At 44.8% G+C, this 14,374-nt stretch overlaps 1 protein-coding gene across 3 annotated transcripts in view; it reads left to right on the top strand.

Moving 5' to 3' along the window:
- The first annotated feature begins 1,200 nt into the window (after positions 1-1,200).
- NEK10 (NIMA related kinase 10) overlaps positions 1,201-14,374 on the top strand; it is a 131,251-nt gene continuing 118,077 nt past the window's right edge. For 2 of the 3 annotated variants that reach the window (XM_081159257.1, XM_081159255.1), the window contains exon 1: positions 1,225-1,422. The gene's annotated coding sequence lies outside the window, so the exon portion shown is untranslated. Of the gene's footprint in view, positions 1,423-14,374 lie in introns of all 3 variants that reach the window. The other variant, XM_081159256.1, reaches the window with a different exon arrangement.

Here is a 14,374-nt window from a genome sequence, read left to right as displayed (position 1 = left end):
CAAAACCCACATGTTGTTATTCCACTGAGCCTACTTCTTTCATTTTTATTCAAAGCAGAGAAACATCAGGGGAGGGTTCACTGTATTCATTTTAAATCAAGTTTTGGGGGATATAATCTCCACACTGACACACTGGGGGGCATTTTAGGTGATATTAAGAGGGACTAGAGCAGGCCCTGTACTTGAAGTTGATGGGACATCTGTTGGTGAAGGCTGCGCGGTGGATTCAAAGTGTAGGGTCTACCCTGCCTCCATCACTGACTAGCTCTGCCAAGGTGGGCAGCTTAGGACATTTCCTGCGTCTTCATTGAGCAACTCTAAACTGGCATGACAGGCACGACTACCAGATGCTGATGTGAGTAAAGGAGATGAGAGCGTTTGGAATAGTGCTTGGCACACAATGAGCGCTCAATGTATTTTATTTTTCTAAAGCTACATAATGTGAAGTTATCTTTTTAAAGCTTTTTCTAATGCAGTTAAAAATGTTGAAAAATAACCTTCAGAATTTCACAAAAGGCGAGGAGACTTCCCTGAAGCCACCAAACGAACTAGTAATAGGTGTGTCCGTTCGTTGCAGGTATCTCGAATCTCAGGTCACTTTTTCCCAACACCGTGTTCTCCTAGCTCGGAGTAGCTGCTTTCATGCTCCCCTAAAAGCTAGTTAGCATGTAGCACTGGTCCTTTTCAGGCTAAATCCTCGCTTTAGAAGAGAATTGTCCGCAGCAATTCTCGAAACTCGACACCCTATAGACGAAGCTGTGCTTTCACACCCATTTCATTTCAAACGCTAAAGGCTGGGGACACCAAGTCCAGAAGAACGCGCACCGCTCACAAACCCGCACCCAGGCTGTAGATCGCTCAGAAACCCGCACCCAGGCTGTAGATCGCTCGGAAACCCGCACCCGGGCTGTAGATCGCTCAGAAACCCGCACCCAGGCTGTAGATCGCTCGGAAACCCGCACCCGGGCTGTAGATCGCTCAGAAACCCGCACCCGGGCTGTAGATCCCTCAGAAACCCGCACCCGGGCTGTAGATCGGCGAGTGGCTGCAGCGCCAGCGCTCAGCCCCACCTCCGGGCTCCACCTGCGCGTTCTGCGGTTGCTACGGCAACGCCGACGCAGCGTCACCCGTGGCTACGGCGCTGGGCACGCGACAGCACGGCCGTCCCTGATTGGCTGTGGCAGAGGAAAGCCTGTTGGCATTGGCTCGGCCGGCGCCGTTGGTGGCCCAGAGGAGGATTTGATTGGGAAACCGACGGCGCGGCCGGGAGCGGCCCCGAAGTTCAAGGGCCCGGCGGGGGCTGGGGGCAGGGCGCGCCGGCCCTCCGGTCCCGAGCAGCGGGCGACAGCCGCCGAGACGGTGGGGAGGATGCTTTGGAGCTGGGCCTGAAGGAGGGACGCCCCCTCCGGCGCGGTGAGTCGGGCGGGCCCGCGCGGTTTGAGCAGGGTCCCCGGGGAGGCGCGGGCAGGTCCTTGCGGAGCATCCGCGAGGCCTCGGAGTCAGCCTCCCTCGGCGGGAGCGAGGGGCCGGCCCCGCGGGCCGTTGCGGGAAGGCGAGTCCCTGTGAGCCGCTCCCGCAGCAGGTGGGTCGGGGACGGGCGGACGGGCGGTGGGGACGTGCCACCAACGGTGTTTGTCGATGAAGTAGTTATTCTGGTTACGTGGAGCCCGAGTGTGTCTCTTCCAGTCTCTTCCCACGTCTCCGGGGACAGTCCTAAAGCCCTGAAGGCGCGTGCTTCTGCGCGTCGCCGATAGGATGCTGCCGCGACCGGTCCCCTGCTGCCCTGCGCCTCGCGGGCGAGCCTGTCCGCCTCGGTCCCCGGTCCCCGGTCCCCGGTCCCCGGTCCCCGGTCCGCGGTCCCCGGCGCCGCGTGTCGGCGGGCGGCTGGGAGGCTCCCACCTCCAGCCCGGCAGCTTCCCTGAGCGCCGGACCCCCCAGTCCAACTGCCAGTGAAGTGCACACACGGGCCACCCTACACGCCATCTCGCCCCACTCCCCCAGACGGCTGCCCCTGGATTTCCTGTCTGGAGCACCCCCATTCACTTGCCAGATCCACATTCTGGGAGCATCTTTGACGCTGCCTCCTCTCCTGCGTCCCCATCCATTGCCAAGGCCTTCTTAATAGCTGTCAGGTCAATTCCCAAGCACCATCTCCATTCTCACTATATTGCAGTTTCCAACCAGTCCCCTGGTTAAAATTCAGCACCCATCCAACCTCCCTGATTGGATTTTCCCCACGATTGTTAGACTGATCTTTCCAAGAAACATCTAAGGGCATTTCACTTCCTGCAGTAATTCAGATCCAGACTCCTTCCATAGGCAGTTCATACTGTTCCCAGAACAGGCCACATTCTCTCCCCGTGTATCCTAATCTCACCTGTCGCTCACTGTGCCTGCAGTGGACCCCACTTTTTGCATCACCCCCAGCCCTGCCCTCACTCCCCGGTCATTCTCTGTGTGCTGCCTGATTACTTTTCTGCTTCCTCCGAGGGCAGAGGCCCTGTTTGTTTTCCTCACCACTTGTATCTATCACAGTGCCATGCACTTAGCAGGGGTTCAAGAAATCCTCGTTAAGTTGAATGGATCTCTAAAATGAGAAACGATTGTTTTTCATGGCATCCTTATTAGTTCCAGAAAAGGCAGAAATAACTTCTGGCCAGTGAAGCTTCTGCTTGTAAGAGCTGAATGTTGAATTTACAGCTTTTACTCAGACTTTGCGACCCTTAGTAGTTGGAAACTATTCCAATTCATAGTCTATATTTCATGCCATAGTCATTAGGATGATAGCTGTTATTATATGGCATAAGCTTAAAATGGAAAGCAGAGAGAGTACATCACAGTTTGCAAGAGACAAGTAAACAGATAAACAGTAAAGCAGGAGGGGCGGGGATAGAAAGTGTTAGTATGAGGACAAGGAATGTGGTTTGGATTTGGAAACGAGTCTTACATTTTTGAAAGACTTGGTCTTCCTTAGGAAAGTGAACTTTAAACATACTCATGTACACGCCTGACATGTTTGATGGCTAAAAACACAAGACCCTGGCTGGAGTGGCTCAGTTGGTTTAAGTGTCGGCCTGTGCACCAAAAAGTTGCCAGTTGGATTCCTGGTCAGGGCACATGCCTGGGTTTGGGTTCCATCCCCGGTTGGGACATGCATGGAAGGCAACCGATTGATGTTTCTCTCTCTCTCTCTCTCTCCCCCACCCCCGCTCCTCTCTCTAAGGATGTCCTTGGGTGAGTATTAAGAAAACACACAACTAAAAACACATGAAAATGAGCACTGTATAAAATAGATGATTTCTCACTTGGTATTACTCATACTGATCTAGAGGTCAAATTTACCCTCATCTCAGCTGAAATCTGCAGTTGTCATAATGAAGGTCCGACATGCAAGTCCATAGAGTTGGCATCAACTCAGTGATTCTTAAACCTTTCATTAGGAGTCCTTGTAATCGATGACTCTAGCTTCACAGCCCTCAGCAGATTCAAAGTGACAAAAATGACAATAAATGGTTCATATCTAGAAATGAGACTGAAAAAAATCCCTTCCTAAAACTAGAGGCAGAGTGGATGAAGCACAGTAGCTATAACACTAACCCTAGGCCATCAGGAAAAAGTAATCGTATTTAATGTATTTCACATAAAAGGTAGCGAATTGTTAATTAATTTGAGAAAACTGTATGAAGTGATATTTTATTATTAAAGTGGCAAACATTTATCTAGAAAATTCACCTAGGTGAACAGAGAGCTGGATAAATGCCACCAATAAACGAGAGTTACTGTATGTAGCATTAGATTAGCAGTGGAGGCTCTGCCTGGCTTTAAATCTCTGCTTTGCCACTTACCAGCTGTGTGACTTGACAAATTGATTAACCTCAGTGGGCCTCAGTTACCTCTTTAAAGTTGGGACGGTAATGGTAGGTGCCTTCTAGATCTATTAGGAAAATTTTATTAGTGTGTGAAAAGCACTTAAATGGCTCTGGCACAGGGTAAGCACCATGTAAACATTTGTTCTTATTGTTATTACGAGATAGGAGTTTTTGGCCAAGTTACTAAACTTTTCAGTGCCTCAGTTTTTTCATCTGTTAAGTGGGAAATACAACATCGTCCACCTCATAGAATTGTTTTGAGGATTAAATGAATACACCAAAGTGCTTATAAAAGGAAACACTAAATAACATTAGGTTTAAAAAAATGAAGACTGTGACATTGGAAATAAAACTTTTTTTCGATTTTATGTCTAGTATTTGTCATCAGTGGATCTAAGTCAGTGAATATAGACAAATGATTTAAAGTAAGCATGATAAGCTCTTTACATTGAATAATATTACCAATGATAATATTTGCAACAGCTATCATAACAATAACTCATATTTCTATAGCTATCAACAGTGTTAAAGGAGCTCCACTTTCTGTAGTTCTAACCACCGCCTTATAATGGAGATGTTGTTATTTCTATTTTTGGCAAATGAAGAAACTAGTAATCGGAGAAGTCCGGGGACTTTCCGAGGTCACTCAGTGGGCAAGTGGAAGCCAGGTCCCCACAACCACCCTCGCTGCCTTTGGCTACATGCCGTCAGTGCCACTGGAGGCATTCGCATCCCCAGGCCTTTAACCTCTCCTCCGTGGAGACCACGGAATTCATATGAGGTGCACGTGTATGTTGCACTTGATGTAAATATGAGTACAAAGTTTTCTTTAGGAGACTTTATTGTCCTGTTCATGAGTACTGAAGCTGGCCCATATTTAACATCGGTAACGTGTTTACTTTGTGCCTTCCTTGTGTTTCTAAAGAGATTTTCGTCAAACCAGCATCCTGTAATGACTGGATACTGGTCAGCTGGGGCAAACTTATTTAATGATAGTTTTTTCATTATCTTTATTCTCCATAGCTAAACAATGAGACTCCAGTTATACTTGGAGCTTCCAAGTCATGTTTTACGGGAGGTGTTTGGTTACTCATTCATTCATTCATTCATTCATTCATTCATTCAGCAATCATTTATTGAATACTTTTTTTGTTATAAACTAGCAATGCTGTGCTGGATGCTGGAGATGAGCAAGCTGACTGTCATTTCCATCCCCGACTAGTTTACAGTAGACTAAGGAGACAGACGTATTTATCGAATTATTGCCTGAATCTGCCCTTTTATTAAGAGCTGCAAGGCATTGCCTGGTGGGGCTGTGACTACATCAAGGAGGTCAGCAAAAATTTCCTTAAAGAATGGATCCTTGAGTTGAGACATGATGGATGAGCTTTCCAGGCCTTTCTGTACCAATCTGACCCTTGTGTCCAGGAGTAAAGTCCCGGGGTATTGAGGAGGAGCAGGCCTGGGACAAGGATTCAGGGGCCCGGTATGAGTGGAGCTGGCTAGGGCGGCAGAGGCCATCATCGCATGAAACACCTCACAGGCCTTGGTAATTTTTGTTTTTATCCTAAGAGAAATGGGAGGCTCATGAAAGCTTAATTGGTCAAATTTTACCATAAAAGGGATGCTTTTGTTGGTGTTTGGAGAATGGGTTTTTTTGTTTTGGGGAGGAGGGAGAAATTGGAAGTTGAGGGACCATTTAAGAAGTGATTACTGTAGCCCGGCCGGGCATGGCTCAGCGGTTGAGCATCGACCTGGGATCCAGGAGATCGCAGTTCGATGCCCAGGTTTCAGGCTCAGTCCCCAGTCGGGGTCGTGCTGGAGGCAGCTGATCAGTGACTCTCTCATCATTGATGTTTCTCTCTCTCTCTCTCTCTCTCGCTCTCTCCCCCTTCCTCTCTCTGAAACCGATAAAGACATATTTAAAAAGAAGCGATGACTGTAGTTAGGTGATGATGTAGACTAAGGTGTCAGCAGTGGGCATGGAGAGAACTGAACAGACTGGAACCGTCTTGAGTAAGAAAATAGGATTTAGTGATCAAATGATCAAGGGGGTGAGGAGGAGGATGGTGTCATTTTTCTGAGGTTCACACCAAAGGGCTGTGCTTCATTTGAGACTAGTTTGTTCTACAAATTGGCTGTAGTCTTGGAGGTCACCCCTCACATACCCGTTATTCACCTCTGACCAGATTCCTCGGCTCAGTTGAACTCATCTACTCACCACCTCCTCCAACTGCTCTCAGGATCTTGCCCCCATCCCTTGGTTTGCTCCCCTGGAGTAGTCTTCACCCACCCTACCTATCCGTAGGGACCTTCCTCAAGTCCCCATGAGCCTTCCTATAAGCTCTTCAGCCCACAGTGATCTTCCTTGTCTCTGAATTCACTCAATTTGTAATCGCCTTTGAATATTAATTTTCTCTGTTTTCTCACATTTCTGGTGTTTTTATTTAATCCCCTGTTTTAGGCTGAACTATAAGAAATTGTCCTTTTTTTTAAAAGGACAATTTTTTGTATTAACTACATATTTAGAATTTCCTACACACATTGAATTGTGGATAGTTTTTCTTTGTTTTTTTGCTGTGCCCAGTAGCGTCTTCTGCATAGTCAGAGCAGAGTAAATAATAAAATGTACTTAAAATGAAATGTTATTTGGTGAAATTTAATTTAATTTTATGGCTCAGAAAGTACTTCTAGTTTCTTGCCATGCAGCCAATTGTTATGAACATCGTGTGTTTACCCAGTGTTCCCTTCACCCTTAGAAGGTCTAGGGCTGAATCCATACTCACTTGTTACTAATTCATGACTCACTTATTATCATGACTTATTACTGTAATGCTTAACTTTTTGGGGAAAACATTTGGGACCATGTCTTATTCAGTGCAGTATCTTCAATATCTTGCATATTACAAGGGGATCAATAATTATTTCTTAAAGAGCTTTCTCACACAAAAATAGGGAATAGAATGTAATTTCACTATGTTTGGGGCTAACGAGAAAAGGGAAATTGGTGTGCTACTTTAGTTATTTTTATTGACTAGTTAATATACATTCTTCCTTCATAGCATCTGGATCTTTTTTCCCTTTTTAATATTACTTAATATATATGTCTCAGGTTAGTTTGTCCTAACACAGGCACATGATAAACTCTGTCATGAGTAGACTTGGGTTAGCAACCATACAGATTTGAACTCAAACATATCACAAATAATGTTATGCAGTGGCAGCTGAGGGGATCCATAGAAATTACATTCATATCTGCAGTATTTCCCTTTATCACAAAAGATATGACTTTGAATGGGAATAAAGCTTGAAAATAAGAAAATTGTAATGGTATTGTTTGCCACATAGCTGATTTTGGAGCAGCACTCTCAGACCAACTTGGGTTAGTATTAGCCAGAGGAAAAGGAAGACAAACTTTTAAAGGAATGTCTAACATATAGCCCATGGTCAATAAATATTTGCAGGAATGAGTGGGAGACAATCAGAATACTGTACTATTAGAATTTTCGATTCTTTTAACCTCCAAGTGCTTGTTTAAATACAAAATAGAAAACTGTTTACAGTGTAAACTATTTGCACAAGGAAGGTGGGAAGTCTGTTGACTCAGGAGCAAAGCCATGATGGTACTTGCCCTTAGCTGGCGACGCACTCCTGCCCGGGGAGGCCCTGTAGCAGCTGCGTCTTTGTTTCCCCCTGATGGTGATACTCCTCTGCACACCTACCTGTTTCACATGAGCGAAGCAGGTGAATGAATGGATGTTTTTAAGCACTCCAGGGCCCAGGAGGTGTAGCTGTGCAAGCATCAACTCTTATTCTACTCTTTGCCCTCGGCTAAGGGCCAAAGTCAACAGATCCTCTCTTTCCCATCTACTCCAGAGTTTGCCATTAAGATTTAGACCCTGAAGGTGAACTGGGCTTAGTTTTCCTTCTACTCCTAAGCACACTATACCCCTTTGGGCCTGTTTCTTCATGTTTTAGATGAAGGGCATTGAATCATGATCTGCAACTGATGACCTGTAGATCTGCTTTGTATGTCCTGTGCAGGTGTTTTGATTTGTTTAGCTTCATTTTTAATGTGATTTTGAGTCCCTTTAGGGAAGGTATGCCTTCTCAGGTTTGACCGAAGCCCTGCCACTGTCTGTCGTCTACTCTTCACCTGTCACTATTATATTCTGTTCCTGGGCGTGGAAGGTGCTAGACCCCTGCCTCTAGATGTGCTCCAAGGTTCTTTCTTGTAGTACCTGTCTCTGTTCTGCTAGCTCCACACATAGCCCACTGAAGAGCAATAACGATGTAATGTAAGAGATAAAATCAAGCCTACAGCTTAGAGAACCAGGCTCCCTTTTTGAGCTCTAATAGGCATGAACAAGTCATGTTTCTTACAGGAGTTCCTTGACTTCTTGATCACTTTTTTTTTAAATCCTCACCCGAGGACATTTTTTGTATTGATTGTTTTAGAGAGAGTGGAGGGGAGGGAAGAGGTGGGGAGAGAGAGAGAAAGAATCATTGATGTCCGTTGGTTTCCTTCCACAAGTGTCCCAACCAGGGCTGGGGATCAAGCCTGCAACCGGGAATTGAACCCAGGACTCTTCGGTCTGTGGGCCGACGCTCTAACAACTGAGCCACACCAGCCAGGGCTTGATCACTTTACTTTTAAAATGTGTGTGTGGCCCCAGCCGGGTGCCTCGGTTGGGGTGTGTCTGGGAGGCAACTGATCCATGTTTCTCTCTCACGTCCACGCTTCTTTCTCTTTCTCTCTCTCTCCCTTTCCCTTTCTCTCTCCCTAAAAATCAATGAAAACATATCCTCAAGTGAGGATTAAAAAAAAGAAAAGAAAGTGTGTGTGTGTCTTTCATTTGCCAGCAATTTGTCCAATTTAACTTGACACCTTCTGTGCAGGATATATAGTTTTCTAAAACACAACTAATTTGAAAAGACCAAGCACCTATATCTGTGAGATTAAGTGCAATTATTCTTTGTAAAATAATTTTTAAAAAAGAACCCTTTCTCTATTCTCAGAGCACTCTACTTAAATAAACTGCTCAAGTGGCCAACACATTTTTAAGTGTTTATTTTGAAATAATTTTAGACTCACATGAAAGCTGTAAAAATAGTACAGCGAGTTCCCATATAACCTTTACTTAGCTTCCCCTAATGTTAATATCTTGCATCACCATGGTACAGCAATCAAGGTTAAGAAAATAGCATTTAACCAATGCATTTAGACACATTTTTCTTATTTCTGGTTGCTTTATGTGAGTAATATCTTATTTTAACCACTTTTTCCCCCAAAGAACCACTATTAAAGGAATTTTAAGAAAAAATATATCCATAGTAAAGGAACTGGAGAAATGATGTTTCATCTTGCAGTGCCAGCCATTTGTGGGGCTGAAAGTTCTCTCAGTTTCTGTAGCGCCTGCACCGTGCCATCTGATGAGGAGGTTCTCCCTACTCATGGACAGAAGTAAGGGCTCCCTGGTCTTGGTCCAAGGAAGTCCTGCCTTCTCCCGTGGAAGGTTCCTAGCAGTTTATGTTCTTTTTCAGGGTAATAAACCCGAGGTAGCCAAAGTGGTAATTGCCTCTCGTTCTACCAAACTCTCTTACTGTTACTACTTTCTAAGTGTTGTTTTTAACCATTAGCAAATGTAGTAAATGAAAAGGAATGTTTACAAAGGTGCAACCTAAGTGATTAGGAGGAGAGAAAAGTATGCTGGCGTGTGAAGCGATTCCTATAATGAGTCAAATGGCTTAGTAAAGACGAGGCCATTTGCGGATCTTTGGAGCAGCCAAGTCAACTGTGGGATAAAAAAATTTCCAAGGAGAAGATCTGAAAACCATATCACAAATATCACAATATTTAGTTAGTGGGTTTATAGATTAATTACAGTCAATTAGGTCATTTTACCATGGCTTGGATATCTTTCTTTGTCATATGTGTTTACCTTACAATTACCGAGTGATCACAAACAAATGAGGTGTGTGTCTCTGGGGACTTCTTTTACCATTAACCCAAATTTCATATGACAACAGAAGTTAGGAATTATTTTTGAGGGTTTCTTTTTAACAAATAGATTAAGCCCTGGCCAGTGTGGCTCAGTTGGTCGAGCATCGTCCCTGAGCACTAAGAAGTTCTGGTTGGATTCTGGGTCAGGGCACATGCCCAGGTTGCGGCTCGATCCCCAGTAGGGGATGTGCAGGAGGCCACCGATTAATGTTTCTCTCTGGAGATTTCTCTCTCTTTCTCCCTTTCTCTTTCTCTAAAATCATTAAAAAAAAAAGATTAAAAATTCCATAGTGAGTCAGAACCGTGATAATTTCTGTGCTTGACTAGGGCTGTAAAGAGCAAACCCATGTGGCTGTCCTGTGGTATATGGAAAGATCTTATCTCTCCCATGGGAGATAGTATTTGGGTCCCATGACTATGGTACAAAGGAAAGATACCAAAAGTTTCTGTTCTTAAAGTGACATGCATTTGGATTTCACATATAAACTTTCACTTCTGTGCCCACTCCCATTTTTTCAGGGAAAAAGTACTAAATTTCAGCTTTTCCATTTAGAATCAAAGGAAAATCCATGTGAGCACAAGTGTTTGTGTAGCAAGTTCTGTCATCTCTTTGGCCTCATCTCATCTGTAAAATCAGTGTTAGGAAAGAAGTGGTTTTCTATTTGTATTTTTAGCCAAAGAACCCCTTTCTCAAATGGAACTGTGTACGGAACCCCAGAGAAGCCGGACTTGCTTGGGTTTAAGTGGGAGCCCAGGTTCAGCCCTACTTGACCACTGCTCTCCCCTGGAAGGCTCACTCTTGCCCTCTCCTGGTTGTCCTGGAGTTGACAAGTACTCAGTCCCTCAGGCTCTGTACTTGGGGCAGTGGTTCTCAGAGAACCATCTAGGGTTGCTGTGACAACAATGCTGTTATTAACAATGCTAGATAACTTCAGTTATCTAGGCCATGGCTATTTAGACATGCCAGGTCTTCAGACTGGTATGTTGCTGGTCCATGAGGGGGTAAGTATAAACTGAGAGTGTTTAGAGATGTTTACAGCAATTTAACATTGTTGCAATATCCAAGCACATGATCAGTGGATTTATTTTGCTGAACAGGATATGGACCAAGAGTACTGGTCCTTAATAGATTTGAAATTTAAAAAAATTCATAGATAGTTTGAGAATCACTGTTTGTGAATATTACCTAATATAGAACTCTAATTTCCCTCCTAAATACTGAATAAGTGAGATAATTCCCGTGTTCAAGATTATTATACCATTACAAATACTTATCAATTGATTTTATTTATAAGGAAAGTTTATGAGAGATTTGAGTAATTGTTGAGTAACAATTTTAAAAAATATTCTTTTATCCATTAATTTTTTTATTCAATAAACACAGGGTGGGGGAAAAGGAGGTTTAAAGTTGTTTGTATAGAAAATAATACAATAATTAATAAATAGTAATACAGGAATAAACTCTGTGTTTCCCATGCTCACAACTGTAGACCTCCTTTGCCCCACCCTGTATTACTGTTTGCCTTTCAGGTGTCTGGTGAATGAGGGAGGTCCAATCCCTGGTCTTATGGGGTGATCAGGCAATGCAATATTCCATGCGTAAGCTTGCTGTGCGGGGAGTACAGGCTTCCCTGGGGCACTGAGAAGGGGCACCAAGTTTGGGGGCCTTAATTCTAAAATTAAGTAATTGTTAAAAAGCAAATAATTCACAAACTTTGGTAAAAAGTACCTAAGCCACTCCTTATGGATTGTGACACGAACATTTTTTGACTTTTTATACTGTGCTTACACCTTGCCAGGCACTATTCTAAGTGCTGTTCTGTGTGCTGGGGATATATTTGTGGATAAAACAGACACAATCTCCGTCCACATGGGGCTTATGATCTAGTGCAAGGAAACCAACGAATGGACAGGAGGGTTTCTGACATTGATGAGCTCCAGAAGGAAATAAAACGGGGGGAGGTGGTAAAAATGAGTGTGTGGGAGTGAATATGTTGCAGAGATTTATCAGGGGAGCCCTCACTGAGGAGGGGACATCTGAGCTGAGGCCTGAATGACATGAAGGAGCCTGCTGGAGAATGTGAGAGGGGAACAGCACAGCGAGTGGCAAGTGCCAAGGCTTTCAGGCAGGAATGAGGCTGGGAGGAGGCCAGCGTGGCTGCAGGGGAGCGGGCCAGAGGGAGAGGACAGGCTCAGAGGGGAAGCAGCCGTGGTTAGAGGCCGGTGCAGCAGCAGCCGCAGGGAGGCTGTAAACCGCCCGTGGCAGATCTGATTCAAAATTTAAATTAATCCCATGGGCTCCTGCGGATATAGAGGAGCAAGAGCAGAAACAGAGAGACTAGTGAGGAGGTGGTGACAGCGGCCAGGCCGGAGAGATGGTGGCAGGGACTACAGAGCCGTGGCAGTGGGAGTGGAGACGAGGGAAAGCTGACTGACTGGTCTTGGTGGTGGCTGAATGTGGCAGGGAAGGGGCAGGGACCGAGAGCTCTGTCTAGACTAGCTGAGTGGTGCCGGTGACTAGATGGGGGCCCTGCGGTCTGGGGGTGGGGGTCGGAGTTTGGTTTGGAGTATATTAAATTCGGGATGCTTGTTGGACATCCAGGTGATGACAGCGCATCGAGGAGGTCAGAATGGGTTAGAGCTGAACGTGTACGTTTGGAATTATAAAGCCATGGCAGTGCAAGAGATCCCTTAGGGACAAGGGGGTAGATAGAGAAGGGGAGGGGCCAGACGCCAAGCTAGCTGCTAGGCCTCAAGGTCATGCTCGCGTGTGGAGAGGTCAAGCAAAGGAGGAGGGAAATGCAACTCAGCAGTTGAGAGCTCCTGCAGGAGGCTCGGGCTCGGTGCAGCCACAGCAGAGATTCTTGGACCCTCATCACCCACAGCTCCTGCACTGGAGTCGGCGACCACACTGGATGACATGGGCATTCCACCCTGAGCTTCCATCCCTATGACTGTTTGTTTGTCCTGGGTATTGGCCTCAGTGTTCTTTTGCTTCTGACAGCCAGTTCCTGTATCTCTTTTTCGAAGGACTGCCCCGAGGCTACTGGAGTCTCCTTACTCCCCAGACAGGAGTGCCTTGGGTGTTATGACCTCTCTTGGTGGCCCGTAACCAGTGACTGGAGGTTTTAGGAGCATGAAAGCTGGGCTCCCTTCCCTCAGCTTTAGACAGCTCTGAGGCGTAATCTGTACCCTCTGGAGTGTTCCTTGGAATCTGACTGAAGCTACCCTCTGGAGAGCTCTTGCCTTAGGTAGCACCCTTGCTTGACCTGTCTTGGGAGCACTTTTTCAATAAGTTGTCTTCCTCTGGGCAACTTGACTTAAGATCTGAACTGCCCTCCCTGCCACCAAACCGGCTTCTTCATCCCTAGCCCCATTTAGGATTATTGGTATAGTGTCATCATTTTTATTTTAAAATAAAATTAGATGAAATATTTTAAAGCATTCCCAAATTCTCAAAGTTATTTTTTTTGGAATAGTTTCTATATTAACAGCCATCAGGTGGAAAGGATTTTGTTTTTTAACATAAAGACAACTATCTGTTTCTACTGATTCTGATGGATTTGTTTACTGTTCAATTAAGTGAAACATTTCCAGGGAGTTATTTATTTTCACTCTTCCAGCTCAGAGAGTAAATCCTAATCTTAAACTGATAAAACTATTAGGTGATTATTTCCTCTTCACACACCGGGTCAATAAAATTACAGTGATTAAACAAGGGAATAAGGCAGGGTGTTTAGCAGGGTTTGACTGCTGTGGATGTGAATTCTAGCAGAAGAGGCCTGTGAGCTTTTCCACACATTTTCATGTGCTAATCTTGGTAGCTTTCATTTCCTCCTTGTAAAACAGTCTGCAGCCAGGGTCTGAGCAGGATTTCGAAGCCAAAGGGCCAGTGTGTCTATGTGGAATTTTCCCTCTGTCTTTGAGGGAAAAGTAAAATTAGATTCTATTTATTTTGACTGGATTTCCTTTTATTTTAGAAAATTTTGGGGGTATTTTAATATCTGTCTATAAAAAGCACTTGGATCTTTTGCTTTTAAAGAATAATTTACAGATCTCCCTCCCTCCCAACCTCCCTTCCTCCCTTCCTTCTTTCCTTTCTTTTCGGATTCAGATTCTCTACCTGAATACCATACAAAACATTTTTTAAAGCTCCTAAGTGGGTTTTCTCTGCCTGTGGTAGAATCGCAACATTGTGATAGCCTCGTTTACCTTTAGCAGTTTCCTGTCTGAGGCTGTACATAGAAAACAAATACCTGCTGAGTGAATGAGTCCTTAGTGTTATGTTCTAGTAGGCACAATCCTAAAATATCAATGATGTGTTTTTCTTGGTGTGCACCTGTGATGATTGTCTTGGCCCCCAACTCTTAATTTCAGCTCAACTCTTTGTCACAGACATGACAACTGTCTTGGAAAAATCATTTTTAATTCCTTAAACTGTCTTTGTACACTTCACAAAATTAAATTTTACTAGATTCTGTTGCAGTGAAACACCCACTGG

Source organism: Miniopterus schreibersii (genome assembly GCF_964146895.1).
Source record: "Miniopterus schreibersii genome assembly, chromosome: 15".
NCBI lineage: Eukaryota > Metazoa > Chordata > Mammalia > Chiroptera > Miniopteridae > Miniopterus > Miniopterus schreibersii.
Note: the sequence above shows the minus strand (reverse complement) of the source record. Positions and strands in the feature narration are given on the sequence as shown.